Genomic DNA, 25278 nt, shown 5'->3' with positions numbered 1-25278 from the left:
GCTTTTGCTCTCCTAGATTTTGCTAAGGGAAGATAGACAAGCAGATGTTTCATCACTATCATTACATGTGTGCAAAGGGAAGGGGGTGTCAAGAGAGGATGTACAGAAAGCCGATGCCTGGAGGGTGGGGGGAGGGGAGGTGAATGCTGAACCATCTAAATGAGAAGTTTAAAGGTCACTCAGGGAAGAGGAGAGGGATTTGAGAAAGAACATTTGCAATGGCCAGCCGTGAGGCAGAAATAGAAAGGTCAAGGTGATGATGAGGTAAAGCGAGGAAAGAGGGGAGTTCTATGAGGCGAAGACGGAGAAATGAGGCCAGCTAACACAGAGCCCCACAGGCCGTGTGCAGAATTTCTGCTTTGTCCTAACAGTCTCAGATCTGAAGCGGGAGACCGATGGGATCCGATGTTTGCATTACTAACAAATGCTCCTGCCTAGTCTGTGAAGAATGGGTTAGAGGACAGAGGTAGAAAACAACTGTAGAAGTCCAGGTAATAGCGGTTTGATGGAGGCGGTGGCAAAAAAATGCACAGATTCAGGAGCTATTTAGGAAGAAAAATAGAATTGAGTAGAAGATTAAACATGGGAGGTAAGGGTAAGTCTGACAACCAAGGCCGACTTCCAGGATCCTGGTTTGGGCACAGAATGGTTGGTACAACCTTTCACTAATGGAGGAAAATGGGAGAAAATCGAGATTGGGACAAGGTGAGCTGTGGCAGATCAGAAGCAGGGGGATATTAAGGATGACTCAGAAGCGTGCATTCGGGCAACTGTTACCTGTCGTGAAAGTAAAGACTCCGTGATTGTGTGTTTAAGCCTTTTGAGGGAGGGTGCATGTTTAATCATTGTCAAGTATCACAGTACCATTTAAAAATTTGTGTGCGTTCGTGACTCTATATCATAGATCAAGGATTTAAATAACCTAGTTAGCAGCATGGCACTATTTGTCACTTGGTTATAATACAGCATTGTTTATTTAATCTCTCTTCCATCCTCTCCCCGGTTTGCTTCCCCACAATTTGTGTCCTCTGTTGATCTAGATGAAGATATGGAAAGAGACGGTCAGTGGGGTCAGATTCCATAATTCAAATCCTAATGTTGCTCTATGCTAGTTGTAGGATTGTAGCAAATTGGCCAAACTCTCCGTACATATTATATAGATTACTTATGATATTATTCACCTAGAATGCTACTGCAGGAGTTTCGTGACATTTTAATAGGAAAATCTATCTAAAAGTTCTGGTATACTACTTAGTCTATGGCAGAAGCTCAAAAAAAAATAAAATGACTACTGCCCTATAGTATCAGAATGTCCTTGGTTCTATCCTGACACTCTCTCATCTGGCAAACCAAGGTAGTAGATGGGTTCGCCTACTCCACCCTTTGGGAAGAGTAGAAGATGGGTATCATTCTCATTTTAGCTTAATATGTATGTCACCATCACAGGGAATCCTCCCCACTCCCCTCTCCCACTGCTTGGCTTGACCTCCTCCAAAGAACAAGACAGTCTACCCCCGAAGACCACTGCTGAGGCCGAGAATTTCATCCTTATGTTTCCTCTATTTCCACTTACTCACCTTAAAAACAAAAGGTGAGGAGCTCTTTTTGTATACACAGAGGCACATTAAAGTGTCCTCAGGTTCCATCTGTGTGGGTTGGAGGTAAGCTCCTCCCTGCACAACTTTCCCTTTGAGAAGTACGCAGACCCAGAAATAATGTCCTGCTCTTGGGTGCCCAACATGCTTTTGACTGAAACATTCGAGTAGTTGTTTATGTGGACATAGTGTTAGTTTCAGCTGCCAATTTTAGGATTAAATGGCTTACATTACTACAAAATGTTAGCAGAACATGTTTTCCAAAATAAATGTCATTAAATCTACACTCCCACCAACTGATTAGAGACTTGAACTCAGAAAATATGGCAAAAACAGCAGAGCAGCAAAAGCAAGAAAAACACATGCTCACTTCATATGGTAAAAATGACTCTTCCCTTCGTCTCTGGAAGGCACATACACTTGGTGAATGAGAATAGTAAGTTCTGCTTCCTCTGAACGTAGGGAAATCCCACAAGGTGCCTATCTGTCTCTTTGCAGCTCACATTGCATTAGATGTTACTGAATTTACGTTTTCGTGACTTAGGTTTACATTTTTAAATTAACGCCAACTCTTTATTTTTTTACTTATAATTTAAAAAATAATCCTGATCAGAAATCCTGACGAGTCCAGTTTTGGTTAGTCAGAAGAGCAGTGTGCCTGAGCAAAGTTTCTGCTAAGAGTCTCGAAGATAACTTAAGTATTGTCTTCTGGAGCTCAGGGTCCTACCTACCTTCAGAGAGGTTATCTTTATAGTTCTGAGAGTTAATGAGCCATGAAGGGATCATTGAAGTGCTGAAGTCACAGCAGTGGCCATATGAGTTTGTCATTGTGATGATACTTTTTAGAAAATCATCTCAATTTGTACCCTGTACTTTGAGAAGAGGGGAAAAAATTATACCTTATTCCTACCCATTACCTCCATCTGGGATACAAGCAATGTCAGATTAAACATATGGAATATAAACAGTAATTTAATTAAATGTGAACAAAGCCTTTTCATGCACCATATTTAAATTTTGAAATGTAGCCCAGTTTTCTTTCTATTTGAAATACATGAAACAACAGAAAAAAAAAAAAAAAAAGAAAGAAAAAGAAAAGAGGGGCGCCTGGGTGGCTCAGTCGTTAAGCGTCTGCCTTTGGCTCAGGGCGTGATCCCAGAGTCCTGGGATTGAGCCCCACATCAGACTCCTCCGCCGGGAGCCTGCTTCTTCCTCTCCCACTCCCCCTGCTTGTGTTCCCTCTCTCGCTGGCTGTCTCTCTCTCTCTCTGTCAAAAGAATAAATAAAATCTTTAAAAAAAAAAAAAAAAGAAAGAAAGAAAAGAAAAAAAAGAAAGGAAGAAAGAAAGAAGAAAAAGAAAAGAAAAAAGTCACATACTTAATGACAGATGTGATGTTGACATGTGAAGTACTCTTGCTGTGTGAAACAGCCTGACTCTGTCCATAAAGGTAAGCTAGTTTCAGTATGCTCCACCTTGGCACTCAATAGAGTTGAGTGTTTTTGTCCCAACCATCCTATCATTTTAATAAAATTGCTAGCATAACTTCCTTGTGATTTCATCCAATTGTAGCGCCGGAAATAGTTTGATTTAAATCACGCTAGTGTGTTTTAAAGAAAGTCCAATCACAAGCTAACCAGGAAGTGCTTATATAAAATTTATAGGTTGTCTTAGAAGTTGCCGGGCACATCAAGAAATAAATATATGTTTGAAAAAAGATGAGTTTGTGAACACTGCTGTACAGAAGATTTGAAATTTGTTTAGCTAGTGGCACCTGACTGGCTCCGTCGATTAAGCGTCTGCCTTTGGGTCAGGTCATGATCCCAGAGTCCTGGGATAGAGCTCCATGTTGTCGGGCTCCCTGCTCAGCAGGGAGTCTGCTTCTCCCTCTTCCTCTGCCCCTCCCCCCTGCTCATGCTCTCGCTCACTCTCTCTAATAAGTAAATTAAAAATCTTTAAAAAGAAGGAATTTATTTAGCTAATTATGGAGTGGTTCCTACAACAAAACCAAAGAATTTGACTAAAGACTCCCATAATGTTAATAGAATAATTACCAAATATCCTCCATGATATTAATAGGATAATTATTAATAGAATAATAGAACAGAATCCATCAAGTTGACCAAAAAGGCAAAAATGAAAACAGATTATAAGAATCCTCAAATATTTCTTTTTCTTGATGGAAATCATCAGAATTCTGCAAAGATCCTACCTCTGACACACAAAGTAAAATGTTTGAAGCAGTTAAAATGGTATATATGAAAGACCATCCAGTAGATTGTTTTATTTTTTTGGAAAGCCTTCACATTTTAAACAAAGTCATTTATTATCTCTTGTATTCTAATTGCCCAATTACAACCTTTGTTCAAGCATTACACTCCTTATGATGAAATGAATTCTTCACAGCCCTGTCCCTGATTCTCATACAATAAGTTCAGATAAAAACCTGCCTGGAAACTTGTGTCAGTAATATAATTAAGTCAACCAGTGGAAGTGTAACAAGGCTTTCAGAAAGAGGGCTCTCAGACTGGGTGTTCTTACTTCTCCATCTGACGGTGTCATGTGCTATACACACATTTAAAACTCACGATGGCTTTCAATTCAGTTGTCTTCACATTCTTCGGCTTCCATCTTCTAGAGAGAAAAGACCAATAAAATTCAAAACGTGTTGTGCCGTTTTCCATTAATTTTTAAACCAGGCATCTGGCGAGGAAATAAAATCCGTGTGTTGCCAACTCATTTACACTTAACTCACCAAAATGTTCCTTTTGAAAAGAGAAGTGACATCCAACAAGTCTTCGGAACCTTTTTTCTTTTACATATTAGTCCCAGTTCCCAAGGTTCAAGGTTGGTTCACAGCTTTGAACCAAATGCTGAGAATGAACATGGAACCTCACCAAACAAACACGGGTTGTTGTGACCCCTGGAAAACACTTCTGCTTGAACTTTGGGTGTGACATCTTGTCACTTCTACTTCAGTCTTGAGTTACACTGGGAATGAATGAGGCAAGTGGGGGGAAAAAGAAAACTTAAAAAGAAGAAAGGAAACAGGAAATGAGTAACTCACTTGGGATGTGGTGCAGGGACAGAACGCTGGGCGGGAAGTGCAGAGAGGCCCCGCAGTTGCTCTGCCCAGCTCCCCCACTAGCTGGGGCACAGCCAGGGCAAAACGATACCCGTCCAGTCCGAGCAACAAAATCTGTGATTATAAAACGGAGAGCGTTAGAATTTATAAAGTTGAATGAGATGATTATTGTGTTTCCTTCTGCCCCTGGCACTTGTATTATTTTATGAATTTATCCCTGAGCAAGGAAGCAAGTCAAACCACTCCAGGAGCTCATGATCCTGAGAAGGGCCCCACACTGGCCCTTCCCCTCCCACTGTGTCTGTCTGTGCCCTCTCCATTCCCTGCACTACCCCCAGAACATGCCCCGTCCCTTGGCTGCTCCCATCCCTCCAGCGTCAGGTTCCTACTGATCCACTTCTATTTCATGTTCCTATCGATTCATTTCTAGTTCATATTCCTATGGATCTACTTCTTCGAGTCTTGAATCTTCTGCTTCCTTCTGTGACCATTCTTGGACATGAATTGTTTCCTCTCGTACTTACATGGGCTTTGGCCTCAGAACACCTTCCATGGTTTGCGGCCAGTCTCTGAACCCCTCCCTGTCTTCAGTCACAAAGGGCCAGCTTCCTGCATCAGACAGCTCTCAGAATGTGTGTATCATGAGAATTGTTCTAGATTTGACTGAAGTTTCCCTCAGGTGTAAGAGCAGACAATTAAACATAGATCTACGATAATTTTTACTCAAGTGCTCTGGTCTAGAAACATAGTCAAGTTGGGGGGAAAGAAAAATTATTTCCAGCCTACCTCTGTGAACATAGAGGAGCTGTTTCATGGATATGCGTTTAATACATTTCACTGAAAAGGAAAGGAGGTCATTGGGTCATCAGAAGTTTCAAAAAGTTTCCTTTGTCCTTTCACGTAGAAAAATTAACCTATTGGCTTCTACACAGTGTTTAGTACCCATGGACTAATGTGGGGCTGTTTGTGCTGACCTGGAATTTCTTTTATTTAAAGAACATTAAACAAATTAATTATGATCTATATTAATATGTATATTGCAAGTCCCCTAACGGAACATCTTCACATTCTAAAAACTCCCATTATGCTTGTGATGATTTTGATATTTTTTGGTCACTTCTTGTATTTTTCCCTTTGAAGATCTTGTCACCATGTGTGTGGAAAGTAGTTTGCAGTGTTTCAAACTCCTTGGAATCTCCTCAGTTCTCCGTTCAGAATCAGGCTTAAGCTCTTCCAGGTTCTGTTTACTGCTAGCTGATGATGACTTCCTTATCCAAATGGGGGAAAGACTTTTGAACATATATTAAAATGTGTGTGTGATTTCTGAGACATCAAATAGCTGGAATAACAAGTCAACATTTTGATGAGTTAAGTGTAAATTAACTAAAAACACATGCACTAAATTCTCCTTGAAGCACAGATGGTTTGAGAAACCTAGAAGTGCTTGGAAAAAAATATGGCTTTTATTTTCCTGAACCCCCCAAGTTTGAAGAAGTAATTGAAGATTAATTTCCATCTCTTCCCAATTGTTGCTTTAGATTTTTAATAGATTATATCCTTTTCTTTTGTTTTTAACCTGGATCGTCTAAGGAATGAAAGTACTTTCTTCTTCGCTCTTCTTTCTCTTTCCTAACTAAGGATGAGTGGGCATCAGGGGCAAGAAACCCATCTTCCAAGGGTGGAGAGTGCTAAGCTGATAAATATCAAAACACTGGTCAGCCATGTTTTCTTATGGAGGAAATCCTGGAAATACAGCTAAACCTATTTGGGGCTCTGCTTTAGCCCTATTTCCTTTTCTACTACTGCACTGCCAAGTGTTGATCCTCTAGTGTAGACGTAGAAATGTAGCATGGCCTGTCTTCAACCTGCTTAGATTCTGGGCTCTAGGCTTCCATGGGACCAAGCAAAAAGAAGGCCATAGGTGGTGAGGTAAGTTCAGGGTTGCCGCACTGGTGTTGAGGCTGATGCCCAGTTAATAATAAGGTGATATTTTCCTTGGCTTTCTTTGAACATATCTCTCTTGCACAAATCTAGAAAGAAAGAATAATGAAACCAAAGCAAGATTCCAGCTCTCTAGACCAAAGAAATAAACTAAAATAAAGGCAGTTTATTATTAAGTATCATCTAACACCACTCCCTTATTACTACTTCTGATGCTTTGATTATTGCTACTGTACCAGTATTCAGAGTACCTCCTCCCAAAGTCATGAAACTTTATATGACAATAGTAAGGTATTTTCTATAAAACTTGTCCATCCAATCATTTATTTTTCTATTTTAGTGGTTTTTATTCACTTTTTTTAAAAATTATGAAAGTAATACATACATGTTTACCATGGTGTATAAATTCTAAAGGAAAATATGATCATGTCACCAAATCATATCACTACTAATAATCATATCCCTACTTCATGGAAGCATTTTTACTAGGCTGTTGTATTATTTCAAGCCTGTTTTCATGTTTGTGCACATGTATGAGTAGTTTTTGATGTTTTTCACAGAAAAAAATAAGTTCACACTATACCACATTATTTCTCAACTTGGTATCTTCATTCAAAAGCCCATTCTGAAATTCTGTCTAGTTCAAACACCTTTTTAAATAAGAGCTTAATCTTCTGTGTCATTGTTACCTGTGATATGTTCAATCATTACATAACTGACAGACTTTTGGGTCTTTTCCAATTTCTTGCCACACTGGAGAGTTTTGCTCTACAAATCCTTGCACGTATGTCCTTGCATTCTGGGGTTTTGATCTACGCAGTATTGGTGCTCAAAAAAGGGATTGCTCAGCCAAGCAGTACGGATATGTTTAATTTATAAAAGGTATAACTACATTATTTTCCAGAAAGAAATGTAGAAATGTTGACAACATCCACTTCTCTATATTCTCTTTTTATTTTTGTATATTTGAAGAATGAAAATAGTTTTTTGGTTTTTCTGAGTCATTTTCTAATCCATTAATTTCAGTTTTGTGTTGCGGAATTTTTTATCAGAATTTATTTCTGTAATTTAAAATAATAATGATAATAAATTCCATAAAGAGAACATTGCTAGTGCAAAAATTTAACACAAATCAAAAAAGAATGAGTTCGGCCACATGTTGACATGGGAAGATGTCCACCACAAACTAAGTAATAAAATCAAGATGCAAAACAAAATGAGTAATATAAATTTTACTATATAAAGCAAAACAAAACAAAACATCCCTCTTAGATTAATTTTGAAACAGTGCTCACCAAAATGATAACTGTACTGCCTCTGGGTACTCTCTTTGGAGAGAGAAACTTCCAAATTTTACTCTGAAGACACATTTCTACTATGTACATTTGTATGAGTATATATTATTTCATACCTAAAAAATGATATAAAACCTTTAATTGATAAAAAGTAGCTGATTGCAGTATAACTTACAATGATAGACTGCTTTCGCTGGGTCGTAACACCTCCATTTTCTCCCCATGGTTGGCATTAATATGTTGTACTGAATTTGACCTTGCTTCCTAAAACCTGTCAGGCTCAAGCTGGTGTTCTCCAGATAGGATTAATGTCGGTGCAAAATTCTGGCTCTGTAGTCCCAACACGATCTAATTAAGAACAACGAGTTTAGGTCACATTATTCAGGTAAGAAAATCAACATCAAGATCACACTTCCAAGTGGAAAGGTTGTACGTGTTAAAACACCATCTCAATTGCTGAGTTGCTATTCTCTTAAACTTCACTGAAGTTTGTGAAGATGTTGATATTTGTCAGACCCCTCTGACAACTTTTGACATGACCCATGCTCAATATTTAGCAGAGACATATATACGAGACTAATTTCCAGCTTGGTTCTGTGGTATCACTTTATTCTTTGAGGATATTACTGTCATTTGTAATTTTTTATTCTGGGTGAAGTATGACCCGCTCTAGTTAATTAGGTGTTTTAATCACTTAAGTTCAAAATGCAGTAACATGAACAAAAAGCCAACCCTATTCTTTAGTTAATTACTGAAATATTTAAAGTTGTATTGTACTGGTAAATGAATACACAAAATGATCAGTAAAATGATTAGAAATTCCAGAAATAAACATTATATTATGTATCATATATTATTATATCATATATTTCTATATGATATTATATAATATCATAAAAATCACATCTCAAGTGGAAAAATGGATTATTCAATAAGTGGTCACAATACAACTAGGTAATCATCTGAAAAAAATTTAATTTCTTTTTTTTAATATTTTTTATTATATTATGTTAGTCACCATACAGTACATCCCTGGTTTCTGATGTAAAGTTCGATGATTCATTAATTGCATATAACACCCAGTGCACCATGCAATATGTGCCCTCCTTACTACCCATCACCAACCTATCCCATTCCCCCACACCCCTCCCCTCTGAAGCCTGCAGTTTGTTTCTCAGAGTCCATAGTCTCTCATGCTTCATTCCCCCTTCTGTTAATTTCTACCTTGTACATTATACTAAAACAAATTCCAAATGAATCAAATATTTCAACATAAAATATGAAACCATGGAATTACTAATAACATGGAAGAATTATTTTTATAATCTCAGAGTAGGGTAGGCTTTGCTAATAGGCCATAAAAGTAAAAGTTAAAAAATGATTAGTTAGATAACATAATAAGAAACTTCTGCATATCAAAGTACACCATACACAGGCTAAAAGACAAATAAAAGCAAATAAAATATAATATTGAAATAGCATATCCCAAATTAAGAGCTAGTACTCTTTTTTTTTTTTTTAAAGATTTTATTTATTTATTCGACAGAGATAGAGACAGCCAGCGAGAGAGGGAACACAAGCAGGGGGAGTGGGAGAGGAAGAAGCAGGCTCATAGCGGAGGAGCCTGATGTGGGGCTCGATCCCATAACGCCAGGATCACGCCCTGAGCCGAAGGCAGACGCTTAACCGCTGTGCCACCCAGGCGCCCCAAGAGCTAGTACTCTTAATTCATGAAAAGCTCCTGAAAATCGGTAAGGCCAACAAATTGATAGAAAAATGGAAAAAAGGGATAAAAACAAATGAAAATGTAAAAGAATCTTAAAAACTTACACAACACTCAATTTCACTTGTAAGAAGAGAAATGCAAGTTAAAACTTTGAAACACCATTTTTTACTTCCCACCGTCAAAGATCAAGTTTATACAATCTGCTGGTAAAGGCAACGGAAGGCAGACATTCCTATGTATGTTGATAAGACTGTAAGAGCAATTCGATTCTTTGCAATCTGGGCATGTTCAGAGTAAGATGTATGGAAAGATATTCATTATAGCATTGTTTGCAAGAAAAAAAAATACTGAAACAACCAGAAGAGGTCAGGAGGTCCTGGTTAAATGAATTGTGTTACTTTGTTATAGTTGAATAGTATGCAGTCATGAAGAAGAATAAGCCTGCTGTCTGGGTAGTGATATGAACTGATAAAGGGATATTAAGTTTAGAAAAAGAAAGAAAGAAAGAAAGAGAGAGAGAGAGAGAGAGAGAGAGAGAGAGAGAGAGAGAAAGAAAGAAAGAGAAAGAAAGAAAGAAAGAAAGAAAGAAAGAAAGAAAGAAAGAAAGAAAGAACGAACGAACATTGTGCTAAAATTATATATACATACATGGTTAGGCATAGGAAACTTCTGGGAATATAGATATAAGACCCTGGAGACAGTTATTCTCTCTGTGGACAGTAGCTGAGTGCCCAGGGGACACTTAGGATAGAATAAAGACTTGTCTTTTACCATTTACGTTCTTACATCTTGAACTGCATCCTTTCCCCAGTATTCCAAATGCTGGAAGTATTCCAAGAAGGGTCCTTTTTCATATCTAAGGGTACCACCTCCCCCTCCTACTTCCCAATTTATACTCCCTCCACATACTCAGGGCCAAACCTGGGAAACTGAGATCATCAAGTTTTACTGTCATCCACATCATAGAGGTCATGGGAGAATGTGAAGTAGGGGGAATTCCTATAAGGAAGCAAAAAGAGAAACATGTTCTGGGGGCTTGGGGAAGAGCCAAGGAGAAGAGAATAAAGAGTGAGAGTATGGTCGTGGGGTCAAAACCCCAAGACAATGGGTAGAAACATCCAGATACCATCAGGGAAATTCCAGATTAGACTTCCTTCATTCTGGTTTTGTTTTGTTTTGTTTTGATTCAGTTTGGTTTGGTTCATCGGGCTTGGCCTGGAAAATTTCCATGACTCTTAGAGAGATCCCATGGTCATTATAGTACCTCAACTGTGGGGACCTATCTGAGCAGGTGGGCTCACCATAGCAGCACCTGCTTGCTCCAGCCCATTTGTGCCATGTTTAGGATCCACAGCTTGCTCTGTACTCCAATGGGAGGACAGAAACGTCGAGAGTAAACTCATAAACCTGAAGAGGACTTGAGGCAGTGCCAAGGAGGGTGCAGGGATCTTAGGACCAGACTCAAGGCAGGGACCATGAACTCAGAAGTCAATGCCAGTGACATGCCAAAGGGACCCAGCACCACCAGTCACCTGCTAGGAACACCAGCTCAGGATACCCAGCATAAGACCCGATCAACCACTCTGCCAAGGGAGCCCTGGGGAGCCAGCAAACACTTTGTAAGATAGACCTTCCTCCTGCGTTCATGAGAACACTCGCAGAGCCCAGCCTTCGAGCCTCTTACTTCTCTGTGGACTGAAAAGTATAGGTTGACACTCTGTGCTAAACTGTGACTTCCGTGTTGTAGATGGGATCTGTCCTCACCCTAAAGCAAAGAATGCCTTGATACAAGGGATAGGGAGTCTCCAGGCATGTGGGGATTATAAAATACCCTGATTTAGTACATCGTTCCTCTTATATCAGTGTATTATTGGTTTATTTGTTTGCTTGTCTGCTGTAAATCACCTAAAGTTCTGTTAGGCTTAAATAAATATATGGATATATTTTGGATGTAATGTTATAAAAATCAATAATTTTTGTCAAGAGCTAATAAATATTGCATATTTGCAAATGAGAATTCTATTCTCCCTAAAAATTTATTTGATAGGTGGAAACTACATAGGAAGTAGCAATACTTGCTCTTTGTTGGGATCCACTTCTCTTTGACCTTGAACATGCAGCCAAGACTCCAGTAAAATCTCCATTTTTAGCTTCAGCTGTTCTGAATGCATCAACCAGTCATTTATCCAAAGCAGGGACAAAGTGTGTGTGTGTGTGTGTGTGTGTGTGTGTGTGTGTGTGTGTATAAGTTATATATCTAATAGCCACAAAAAAAGTCTTCAGGTAAAGCAGCAATCAACTATTTATAATCTTTCAAATCTATTTCCGAAGATACTATGAATATTCTTGGAAGCCCCCAAAGTATTTCTTGACTTGTATATTCATCAAAGTGCTGGAAAATTACACGAGAGCAATCAGATAAGGCAGTTAATATGGCTGGCACCAATGTGACTGCCTTACTCCTCCCTCTATGATTAATTACAACTAAATTGATGTTACCAGCAATGATTAATTTACATCTTAGGTGCAAAGTAAATGAACTAAGCAAATTGGAATTGGCACTAACAGTTTCTAGAGCCTCAGCAAAGCGCCCAAATCATGGTAAGCTATTATGCACAGTATAATTTCTCCCCGCCAAAATGGTTAAAAGGCATAGGTGCAGACTTTATTTTTGTACGTAGGTGTGTTTTCGTATGTCTTTTGAAGCAAAGTTTAAATATAAAAAATAACTAGGTTTTATTTTTGGCTTGGATGTATAGCATATATATGCATGGTGAGGCAAATGTTTCAAGTTTCATTTACTCAAAATAAATGCAACATGTTTTCTTCCATCTTGATCTTTTAGTATTCGTTTTAAGAGCTTAGATTGGGTTATACACAAACCCACACCTGCCTGGCCCAGTTGTGTATATTCAGTTTCCTCTTACTCAATATGAAGAGACTTATAACTATTTTACAAAGCTGTTAAATGGAATGATATAGCTAGATGCCCTGGCACATAGCAGGCTTCTTATAAGATCACCCAGTAGTTTCCAGTATGTTCTCCTGAACCAAGTAGAGGCGGTCTTCTAGAGGCTTCCCACACCCTGCCAGTGCACCTGCATATTTACTTACAGATCCAAGTGCAGAGGAGAATAAAAGCCTAAGGGAGGCTGTTGTTTCTTCCAAATGAGCTGAGATAACAGGAACAAGGATAGAAGATGACTTTGTACTGAAATGGCATTGAGACAGAGCATGCAAATATATAATCTCTTCGCAGAGGGAGGATAAAGTTCCAATCAATCAGATATTTTGAAGAAACAGAGCAACATAGTAGAGTCATTAACATTCATCTGGGTGTAACACATGGTTTTACTGTAAGAACCCTGGGCGAGATTGACTGAAGTGTAGAGGGGCAGACGAGGAACCAGAGCTAGGCTCTGGTTTGGAAAGTGCTCTCTGGTTTATTTAAAATCAATAATGTGCGTTCTCAGCCTACAGAATTTACAAAATTCCCAGATAATACCACTTAACCCAGTTGAATACCTTTTTTTGTTTCAAGCAAGATTTCTTCCAAAGACATGTAACTCCACTGAATTAAATGGGATAATCAGATAAGCTTCCCAAAGCTTTTCGCTCTTCATTCCTTAGAGCACAGACCATATTTTAGTAATTTATTCATTTCAAGCACTTAGAATAGTGCCACCTGGCATGGAGGAGTTGCCTGATAATTCTTTGTGAAATCAATACATGTTTTATTCTATAAGATTCATAATTGTCGGACAATTGATGGTTGCAAATAATGAATTTTTAAAGAAACTATGACAACTATCTTTATCATTTTTGATTAACCTTTCACCAAATTTTTTCACTACAGAGTCACATGTATATCTTAATTAAGGGACATATAATATTGCTAATGTCTATTATCTTTCTTTTAGGCACTTAGAATTCTTATGGGTTCTTTTCAGGTGGCACCTTTTATTCACTTGAAAAGATCTATTTTGATAATTTTAAAGGAAATTACTAGATTGGCTCTAAACCTTAGGCTTGGTCCTAAAACACCAGAAATGAGCCAACAAGAGGTGGGTTAATCAACTAAAATTTCTTTTAAGAAATGTATTGCAATTGGGCGGGGGTGAGGGGGGGTTACTCAGGGGAACGATGAGCAAAGAACAGAAAAGCAGATCAGCTACAAAATGTGAAAATATTAGTACATTAAATATCTTATCACTTCACTGAAACAAATACAGTCTTGACAAAGATGGAATGATAATAAACCTGACCTTAACGTTTGCACTATACAGAGGGGTCTCTTCTCTCTGTTTCTCCTTCCACACTTCGCCCATCTGAGGGGTTCTTCTATTGCCTATCCCCTCACATGCAGTATATTAGGGGCTGGAAGCACTCTTTACCAGCTCTTTCTGGAAATTCTTTTTTTTTTTTTTTTTAATTCAAAGCAAAAAATAGGAACTTCAGTAGTTGGGCTACTTTATTAAAGTCTCTTACTTCAGTTTAAGAAAAAACTTTCTGAACAAGATGGGTCTCCTTTCTTTTGTCTTGTACCACTGAGAATTACTCCCGGTTTGTTTTTTGTTTTGTTTTGTTTTGTTTGTGTTTTGTTGTTTTTTTTTTTTTTTTTAAGATTTGCTCCTAATTTAATTCCCTACATGACCACATATGTGTGGCTCTGTCCTCAAGAAATAAAGTTGAATGAGAGTTACTGAGTACCTTTAGGGAATTAAAACTCTGATGAGGAATTTGAGATATATAGATATATATAGATATATACATAGATAAATATATGTGCATGGAGATAAATATATGTGTATTGAGATGAATAGGAAGATATAACAAGTCCCTTGTTAGATGCACAAATAATGAGTTGGTTCTTTGTACCATTCAGGTGGTAAACCAAGTAAGTCACAGACCCAAAAGTTTAAAATCTAGCTTCTAATCTGGTATTCAATTCTGAAAGGGGTTGCGAGCATTCTTATTTATCATGTTTTTGTTATTTACATGTGGTAGATAACACATTTTTAAGGATTAAAGAAATTAATTAGAGAAAGAATTAAAGAGGGAAAATAGCGCACAAATCAAATACCATAAGTCAGTGGTACATCTTAGACTGTTTAAACAATGTGATTGAGGAGAGTGGGTTTTATGTTTTAAACCTGTTTTGTGGCATGTGGGGGGGGTGTATTTATAAAAAGCCCTGTCTTGGGGTGTTTACTTTTTTCTAAGTCACTCATATAATTTTGGGAATCAGGTGAAGCTAAAAAATAAATGAACCACCTGAAAATTCTTCCCCTTTCTGTAGATACTAGTGTGGTAATATTATCCTTTGATATGAAATTCATTAAGTTTTAACAATTTTTACAGTTCGGTGGTGAATGCTTCATATCAGGAAAAGGTCTGAAGTTCTTAGTCTTGTCAAAGCAATGAGGATTGACACCATTCTTTTTTTCCTTTTTTTTTTTTTTTAAAGATTTTATTTATTTATTCGACAGAGATAGAGACAGCCAGCGGGAGAGAGAACACAAGCAGGGGGAGTGGGAGAGGAAGAAGCAGGCTCACAGCGGAAGAGCCTGATGTGGGGCTCGATCCCATCACGCCAGGATCACGCCCTGAGCCAAAGGCAGGCGCTTAACCGCTGTGCCACCCAGGCACCCCCATTCTTTCTTTTAAATCTCTCATAACATATGCATCTCTTATATCACTGCCAGGCTTAGGTGGACGTTTTTGTAGGTACCTTGAGCCTTCTGACATTTTAAACCCCCAAGCCTAGTGTGAACTTTCAGAGCAAATTTCTATAAGTTTACCAAAATATTCCCTACAGTCAGAATATAAAACTGTGCACACAGGTTAATGTACTCATTGTACTTAGTCACTTACCAGTTATCTACAAAACTCAAACTGCTGAATTATTTATAAATAGTTGTTGGTTATTTCTTATAGTTCTAGGATCTGTTCTTTCTTCACTTGCAGTTCATTTTTATATAATCAACCTGTTTTTGATCATAAAGTCAAATTAATATTCTTAAATGTAATCAATAACCAGGACTTTAGAAATAAGAAAGAAAGAAGTGTCTATGCTTTCCTTCCTTCTCTTATTAATCTGGAAAAGAGTCTGTATTTACGATCCTGGGGCAGTATTTTGGTTTTAACTATAGAAAGATTTGATGTTTATGTTGCTATTGTCCCAATTGCCTCATGTAGCGTCTCCCATGTAACAGTACATTGACCCCACTTCCACCCATGAATGAGCCACATGTGGATTTGACTCATTTTGTTGAAGAGTCTCATCAGTAATCAATTATATTTTCCTTTGGCGATTAAGAACCAATCCCATCTTCTTATTCAGTCCAGAAGCTTTCATTCTTTCATCCAAAGAAAAAACATTTCACAGACAAGTTTTGCCTTGAATACCAAACTCCTCTGTCCCAGAGACCAGGAAATAGTTACCACAGCCTTCTGGGTACTGGACTTCTAAAGTAGAATGACTTCCTCGTATATTCATTGACTTGCTATGTTCTTTTTCAACTCCTGCTCACATCTCTCATAGAGAAGGAACAGCAATTTCAAAAGCCCTAGTGCTAGAAAAAATCTTGACTGCCTCTTGCCAGAGCACTTCTTGGAATGGGAAGTGATATAATACCAGGTTTAGGGAAGCCATTTTTGAAGCAGACAAAGCTAGCCTTCGAAGAGGGAAAGAAGACTCACTTTCATAAAGAGAGATGGTATTGTCCTTTTCCTGGGTGTCTGACAGATCGTATGCTTTCCAAATCTAGTGCCTCATGTGGATCAGTTTTATTTATTTCCTTTAGATTTAGTGAGACACCTTGTCAGTATACCCCTCTTCTCTGAAGAGGAGCCCCATAAGCACCATACACCCTTTGTCTTCCAACACTCTGTCCCTTTGGGGGGGGGCGGTGGAGAACACAGAAGACATAACACAAGGAACCCAAGCACAGTCTATTCCTTAGTCTTAAGAAAAAAAAAAAAATCTCTGCCCCTCTTATCTCCTCAGTGGTACCAACCTTGCATAAGAGTTCAGGCTCTCTAAACAAAGTGAAGAAACCAGGAAGAGAATTGATGTCATGCTCTCTCTGCTTTGACCTTGCAACTCAACCATCCTAAGGCAGAAGAAGGCAAAAGTCCAGCAGCCTTCTTTTAGAATTGGCAAGGGAATGATGCAAAGAAGACATGATGTGAATTAATATATGAACAAACTATATCTCTTTGATAGTTTAAGTTTATGTCTGTGACTTGCAAATAAAAAATTATTGACTAAGGAAAAGATTATTGAAAATAACAAATGGCTCTTATCACCACGTCATTACCAGAGCCAAGTCTGATGAATAAGGTGGTGTTCAAGATGGGTAATTCAGTTTGGGATCCAAAATGAGCTGTAACTATAGAGTAATTAAATTGACATTATTAATGACTTGCAAGCTGCCTCTTAAATCAATTCCAAACCATGGAAGAAAACTATATAGCTACCCAAAACTACTATGATCGACAGCTTTTATTTGCATATAAAACTGCTAGTGATGTATTTCTTTACTTTTCGATAATATCAGTGTGTCACAATTCATTATTCAATAAATATTTTGTGAATGCCAGTGTGCCAAGAACTGTTCTAGGCACAAAGTATCTAGGGATACTTTGGTGAATGAAACAAATTAAAAACCATGCTTGCCCACATGAAACTTATGTTGTCATCAATGGAACACACAGTAAGCAAAATAAGTAAATTATATATCATGTTGCAGGGTGATAAGTGCTATAGAGAAAAATAATTCAGAGGGGGGAGCAGGGCAAGAAGAGTGGGGACAAGCATGGAGTTCTCAGTACGGTAGTCAGAGGATTTCACACCAAGGTGGCATTTAAGCAAAGACTTAAAAGAGGTGAGGACACAAACCATGAAAGAAGAGTGTTTTAGGAGGAGATCAGTAAGCGTGAACACAAGGCATATTGAGGATTCAAAAAAAGGCTGAGTGTCTGGTGTCAAGAGAGCAAGACACAGAATAGCAGGGATGGAAGATAGAAAGCTAGCAAAGGATTGGTCATATAAGCCCTTAGAGATCATGGTAAGGATTAGGGTTTTCACTCTGGTGAGGCAGGAAGCATTTGTAGGGTTTGGCGTGATCTCATTTGTGTTGTCTTTTTTTTTTTTTTTTTTTTTAGAAGGGGGGGAGGGGGAGAGGGAGAGAGAGAATCTCAAGCAGGCTCCATGCCCAGCGTAGAGCCCAACATAGGGCTCAGTCTCACAACCCTGAGATCCTGACCTGAGCTGAAATCAAGAGTCAGACACTTAACCCCGTGAGCCACCCAGGCGCCCCTCATTCGTAATTTCATAGGACCGTTATGACTGCTGTGTTGAAAATAGACTGAAGGATGTGAGAAGTAGAAATCAGGGAGACCACCTGGAAGTGTGGTGCAATAATCTCAAATAGAGGTGATAGTGCATTGTACCAACACCTTAGCAGGGAGAGCAACAGGAACTGGCCAAATTCAGGATGAAATAAGGGAGAGAACCCAGTAAGATTTGCTGTCACAGTGGATGTGAAATGGGAGAGAAGGAGAGAAACCACAGATAAGCAAGGGAAAGGATCAATAGACCACTTAAAGCTGGGTACAAGTACAGCTCAAGCATGTTTGGAGCAAGAAGTTGGAATTTCAGTTCTGGATGTTTTGTGTTTCCATGCTTATTAGACAGTCGAGTAGTACTAACCTGAAGATCAGGGCTGAAGTACAGGCTGGACATAAAATGTTGGAAGCCTTGACTCTAGAGTGTGTTAAGATTTTGACTTTGATTTAAGGCCCAAGAAATTACATGTTATAGAATTTTGTCTGATAGCAATACACATAATTTCTGTCCAGTGGAAAACTATGGTTTTTTGTTTTTGTTTTTATGCTATCAGACATTAATCTGTTTTGTATCTAGCCCTGAAACCATGTCTTAGCAAGGCTCTTCTGACTCTACTTGAGTTACTGCAGACGTCACAGGCTGAGGGCTCGGTCCTTCCCGAGACTCCCCTCACTTCAGACACCAACTGCAAGGCCCAGGGTTCCCACACTCATGACCGACTGGCTACAGACTTGGAGGTTCCCCCTATGTCTTCATGTGTGATAATTTGCCAGAGCAATTCACAAAACTCAGGCAGCACTCTCTTTACATTTACAGTTTTATTATGAAGAATCTAAATCAGGACTAGGCAGACGCAGAGACACATGGGGTGTCCTAAATGCAAATCTCCCCCATCCTCAGGATGTGTCGCCCTGTCATCGCATACGTATATATCACCAACCAGAAAAGCTTCCCCAGGTTTGGGTTTTCAGAGTTTTTATTACACAGACGTGATTAATCAAATCATTGACCATAAACTCAGTCTCCAGCTGTCTCCCTTTCCTTGGAGATCAGGCTGTTATCATCCAGCTCAAGCCCCAATATTCATGAATGGCCAGCCTCCATCTTAGAATTACCTAGGAGCCCACCTGGAGTCACTGCATTAGCATAAACTCAGGTGTGGTTCTAGGGGCTCACCATCAATAACAAAAGGCTCTCCTGTAACTCAGAAGATTCCAGGGGTGAAAGACTAGTTGCCCAAAGAGCTGAGGGTCCATTTCTGGGTTCTCTATTCTGTTCCATTTGTCTATGTGTCTGTTTTTGTGCCAGTACCATGCTGTCTTTGTGATCACAGCTTTGTAGTATAGCTTGAAATCCAGCAATGTGATGCTCCCAGCTTTGTTTTTCCTTTTCAACAATTCCTTGGCAATTTGGGGCCTTTTCTAGTTCCACACAAATTTAAGGGCTGTTTGTTCCAGTTCTTTGAAAAATGTCATTGGTATTTTGATCGGGATAACATTGAAGGTGTAGATTGCTCTGGGTAGCATAGACATTTTAACTATGTTTATTCTCGCAATCCATGAGCATGGAATATTTTTCCATCTTTTTGTGTCTTCTTCAATGTCTTTCAAGAGTGATTTGTAGTTTCTAGAATATAGATCCTTTACGTCTCTGGTTAAGTTAATTCCGAAATAACGTATGATTTTTGGTGCTATTGTAAATGGAATCGATTCCCTAATTTCTCTTTCTTCAGTCTCATTGTCCGTGTATAGAAATGCAACTGATTTGTGAGCATTGATTTTGTATCCCACCCCATCACTGAATTGCTCTATAAGTTCTAGTAATTTGGGGGTGGAGTCTTTTGGGTTTTCCATATAGAGTATCATGTCATCTGCGAAGAGACAGTTTGACTTCTTTGCCGATTTGGATACATTTTATCCCTTTTTGTTGTCTGATTGCTGTTGCAAGGACTTCTAGTCCTATGTTGAATAATAATGGCGAGAGTGGGCATCCTCGTTGTGTTCCTGATCTTAAGGGAAAGGCTTTCAGCTTTTCCCCCTTGAGAATGATATTCACTGTAGGCTTTTCATAGATGGTTTTTATGAGATTGAGGAATGTACCCTCTGTCCCTACACTCTGAAGTGTGTTTTTTTTTTTTTTAAAGATTTTATTTATTTATGTGACAGAGAGACAGCCAGCGAGAGAGGGAACACAGCAGGGGGAGTGGGAGAGGAAGAAGCAGGCTCACAGCAGAGGAGCCCGATGTGGGACTCGATCCCGGCGTGCCGGGATCACGCCCTGAGCCGAAGGCAGACGCTTTAACGACTGCGCTACCCAGGCGCCCCTCTGAAGTGTTTTAATCAGGAAAGGATGCTGTATTTTGTCAAATGCTTTTTCTCCATCAATTGAGAGGATCGTATGATTCTTGACTCTTTCCTTGTTGATATGATCTATCACAGTGATCGATTTGCAATCAGTTGAACCACCCTTGCATCCCAGGGATGAAAAGCTTTATCTCTGGACTCAGGACTGAAGACCAAACATATTCTTTATTATACAATACATTCCTTTCCTCAATTGCCAGTAGTTACTCAAATGTTCTTTGAACTAGTTTTACTATCTTAGTGGCTCCCTCGTTAATTAATGAATAGAATAAAATATTAGACATATGTATGATGTATTTGCATTGAAAGTCATGATTTTACCTTTTTGAAAATTAAATATTAACAATGGTATTAACTGAGATAACGAACAAGTAAATCCAGAAAGAATGTCCATGAAAGAAACCCCCCCCCCCCGCCCCCTCCCTGAGCACTCCCTGTTAAGGTTTAAGAGATAGAAAGCAATCCATAAAGGATTCACAGAAATGCCTAGAGACCCAAGAAACAAACCAGGAAAGTGTGTTCTCCCAGAACCCCAGCAATGATTTTAGTTCAAGGCGAAGAGTGTCAACTATGTCAAAGTTGCTGATAAATCTAGTTAAATAAATAGAAACTTCAGGGTGCCTGACTGGATCAGTTGGAAGAACATGCGACTCTTGATCTCGGGGTCATGAGTTTGAGCCCCATGTTGGATGTAGAGGTTACTTAAATAAATAAAACTTAAAAAAAGAAGGCAGACAAACTTCATCATTGGATTTAACAACCTCTTGGTCACTGGTGGCCTTGACAAAAGCACTTTTGAAAATGATGAGATAAAAATGATGAGATAAATGATGAGATAAACCAACTCATTTGGAGTTGGTTTAAGAGAATGATGGAATAATGGAGTATTATTCAGCCATAAAAAGGAATGAAGTACTGCTCCATGCTACAATAGGGATAAGCCTGGAAAACCTTATGCTGAGTGAAAGAAGTCAGACATTTAAAAAATCACATTTTATATGATTCCATTTACATGAAATAACCACACTATGTAAATGCATAGAAACAGAAAGGAACACCAAGGGTTAGAAGTAGGGAAGAAATGGAGAACAACTTCTTCATGGGTTCAGGGTTTCCTTTGAGACTGGTGAAAGGTTTTTGGAACTAGATAGAGGTCGTGGCTGCACAAATTCTGAATGTGCTCAACACCAATGAATTGTTCACGTTACAGTGGTTTGTTTTGTTATGTGGATTTTGCTTTAATGACAAAGAGAGGGAGAGAATTGGTGATGAGAAGTTGCAGAGTGAGTATAGATGCATCTTTTATAAGGGACTTGCTGGGAAGGAGAACAAAAAAATAGAACTGTAGCTAAAGGAGGATGTGTGACCAAATGAAGCTTTTGTTATTTTATATAATATCTATTTTTATGTATATATTTATATATATTTATGTTATATATATTTATATTATAAATATAGTAAAATTTTATTTCATATGCATATATTTTTTTAATGGATGAAGTAGGAATATATTTGTAAGCTGATGGAAATGGGCCCATAAAGGAGAAAAAATAGGTGATGCAGAAGAGAGAGGGGACATAGAAAAGCTGTTTACTCTTCATACATTTTGCTTTCATTAAAATGCAAAAAAAAGAAAAACAAAAAACCAGCTCACAATTCACTTATATAATCCTAAACCAGATACTCCTGGTGTCTAATACCGGCTCTGCTGCTATCTTGTTCTGTCTTCATGAAATCTCCTAAATCCTCACAACTTAAGTTTTTCCCATCTGTACAATGAAAGAACTGAACCAGATTATCCCTAGGCATCCTCTCAGTCCCAGAGTTCTCTGATTCTCTGATACTCGTGGATTTGTTTTATTAAGAGACCTAAGAATATCTTTACGATGTCTGTACTCTCTCCACATTCATATCATTGGATCTCCTCAGGCTTCCTTTAAAAAAATCCAAAGCTGCACTGATTTATAGCAGATTACATGAGCGGAACACACAAGATGAGCAAAGAACTTGAGATGAGCTAACTGCAATCAGAGACATCTGGGTGGATTTAACACCACAGCTTTAAAACATCTGGGTGATGTTAGGACTCCAGTTTTGGAAATCATACATTCCGAAGTCTGACAGTACTTTGGATGAACGACTTGTATCCTTAAGCTGCAGATGCCTCGTTTTGGCAAGAAGACCTGAGAAGCACAGGAAAGTGCACGAAAGAAAATAAACATCAGAACATTTCTAGCATGCGATGATGCACTATCTTGAGACAAAAAGGCTGAAATATAAATATAAGTAATGTGTTTTTTATTTACAGACCACAGGTATTTGATAACCCCCTAACACAACAAATTCAGTGTGCCTGCACCCAAGATAATTGCATTTCTCGCAATCCCATCCCATGGATTGACCAGCTTTCACTGGTGCTCTCACCAGTAGCCAAGTTCAAATTCTAGGCATCGGTTTTGACTCTCTTCCTCTTTGGGCCCCTTTCATACATCTAGTCATTTGCTGAGCCTGCAGGTCTCCGTCTGTCTAGTTCCAGGCCTGCTTCTCACAGTATTGCCGCCATTCTCCTCGTTTTTCTCCGAGATACTACTGACTCCATGTTACTGGGGGCTTCGACTCTGCAAGGTTTTCCTAGCATTTCTGTGTGCCCCCACATTCCAGTTCATGCCACGCAGGCAGTTAGTCCTTTCAGGAGGCAAGACCAACCTTTGTTAGACTGACCAAGCTCAACAAGTCCCAATATTTGCTCCCAGTGGGATTCAGGCCACAGGTGAATGGACTACCAGTGTGTAGGCCTAGACAACAAGTCTTGCAGTGTGGCCCCATCCTAATTTCTCGTATCGTGGAGCCCCTTAACCTCCTGCCAGGGAGACTTCTCATATCTCAGTGTGTTTGATGATAGTAGTTTGTAAGACCCCTTTCTTTTTCATATGCCGGTATCTTTATTTATTGAGGCAGAAATGCCAAGAGAGTCTCTGGTCAGTTTTGAAGTCAGAGCTGGGTCAGAAGAAGGCCACAAATTGTGGAGACCTGGAATGGGAAGGTCTGGCAGGTCCTTGCTGTGTGATCTTAGAACACAGGACCAACATGACATTGCTCTCTCTGTCCAAATTCCCCACTGCTCACATCGTAAATGAAACTGAAGAGCCGGGCTCCTTTCAGGGGGAGTGCTGTAAGTTGTTGGAAGTAAGAATATATCAAGGCCCCTGAGCACAGGGGGTAAGTAAGATCGACCAAGCGCAGTCCTAGAAACAGAAGGTAGCAAAATGGCCTGTTAGGGAGATTTGTTTGTTAGGTGTGGGTGTATGGTTTTACTTTGCAGGATCTGACCTGCAGAAACTCAGCTCAACTCTATATTGGCAAGTAATGATCTTGGAGCATTTTGGCTTTTTTAAAGGCATTTGAGAAGGTAATAAAGGGGGTGTCAGTGTTGTCACACAAAGAAATCAGCTCTGTTCTCTTTGGACAATGATATGATTAATTGGGTTTCTGGAACTTGGCCTTGAAAGAAAGGAAATGGCAGACTTCTAGAAGATCATGTTGTTATATGAATTCTGCTTCATTGTTTAGTGTTGCTTTGAAAATTAGCTGGAAAAAATGGCCTATTCTGAGTGAAATGCTGAGATTTGATAAATACTAGCTGTTAGAAACATTTTTAAAAACTGTTAGTCTTTTTAGTCAAACTGAGTGAAAAGTCCTGAATAGTCCAAATGCCGATAAAACACATTCAAGGGGGGACACTGAGACCCATACATGAGACCAGAAAAACAAAATGTATCATTCATAAAATACTATCATTTTAAGCAATTTTACAGTCGTAGTTGAGTAGGTGTTAAAATTCTTAAAATAACAAAAGAGTATCGATCCAAAACTGCAAAAGTCTGTGGTAGTCAGCAAACCGGCTATAGTCCAGTTGGCTTAGTGCTAGTAATTCAAAACAATTGAGCTAATCCAAGCTTGAAAAAAATAATTTGAAAAAAAATTGTGAGGTCTAAATTGTGTTCCTGACTCCTGTTACATATGTAATACTCATTAACTGAGAGTTTTACAATGTATTTGATCCTTAAGCTCCTCCAATATATTTGATCCTTTACAGTATATTAAGATCCTTAAGTTTTACCATGTATTTGATCCTTAGATCCACGAGCTAAGGCCTCATTTGATAAATGAAGTAGAAAGCAAGAGGGTGAGCCAGTGTCCCTCTGAAGGGGCCAAGCCCAAGAGCATTGAGCTGGGAATGTGGGCACAGGCCTCCTGCTCCATTCTCAGGCGTGAATGATTGGATTTGCTTATCTAGGAGGATTAAATTAATCAAATAATTTCTTTCTTGTCACTACTCTTCTACTGAGCCATGAAGACAAAATTTGAGAGAGATGTTTTTCAAGAGATTTTTATTTTCAGTGTAATCTGGTAAATGATAAAATATCCGCAAGAATTACTGGCCATGTCAAGGCTGCTGAGGGCTAACATGACAGGCAGCATCACTCAGGATCATTTGGTGGTGGAATTTTTTTTTCTCAGTTCGAAATTGCGGTGATAAGATGGATAAGGTCATTTAAAGATGGTGACATGTGGTATCCGTTAACAAATGCTGGGTCGTATTTAAAACATGCTGAGAGCAGCATAGAGGCAGGGACAAAATGTTCTCCATGTTTCCAGCCTAATATCTCTTGCACTGTATAGATTTCCATCAACTGGTTCTATTAGGTAAATTACATCTGACCTTTATATCCCAGTGAAGGTAAATGTAATTTAAGAGTTTATGAGCATGGGAGTAGGGAAAATGGAAAGAGTCCACTGGGCAAAGGAGAGATTTTGAAATAATGATGCAAAAGACTCCAAACAGATACCCCCTGTATGTACTTCTGGTTATTTCCATTGGGGCAGCCCAAGAGAGTAATAGTTTTGTTCTTTGTTGCTTT

The 25278-nt window shown here is 38.8% G+C and overlaps 1 long non-coding RNA gene across 4 annotated transcripts in view; it reads left to right on the top strand.

The window, feature by feature from the left end:
* Window positions 1–25278, top strand: part of LOC130542723 (uncharacterized) — a 407418-nt gene that overhangs the window by 153576 nt on the left and 228564 nt on the right. The window lies entirely within an intron of this gene.

Source organism: Ursus arctos, unplaced genomic scaffold (genome assembly GCF_023065955.2).
Source record: "Ursus arctos isolate Adak ecotype North America unplaced genomic scaffold, UrsArc2.0 scaffold_5, whole genome shotgun sequence".
In the NCBI taxonomy this organism is placed as follows: domain Eukaryota; kingdom Metazoa; phylum Chordata; class Mammalia; order Carnivora; family Ursidae; genus Ursus; species Ursus arctos.
The sequence above is the reverse complement of the archived record's forward strand: the minus strand, read 5'-3'. Positions and strand labels throughout refer to the sequence as shown.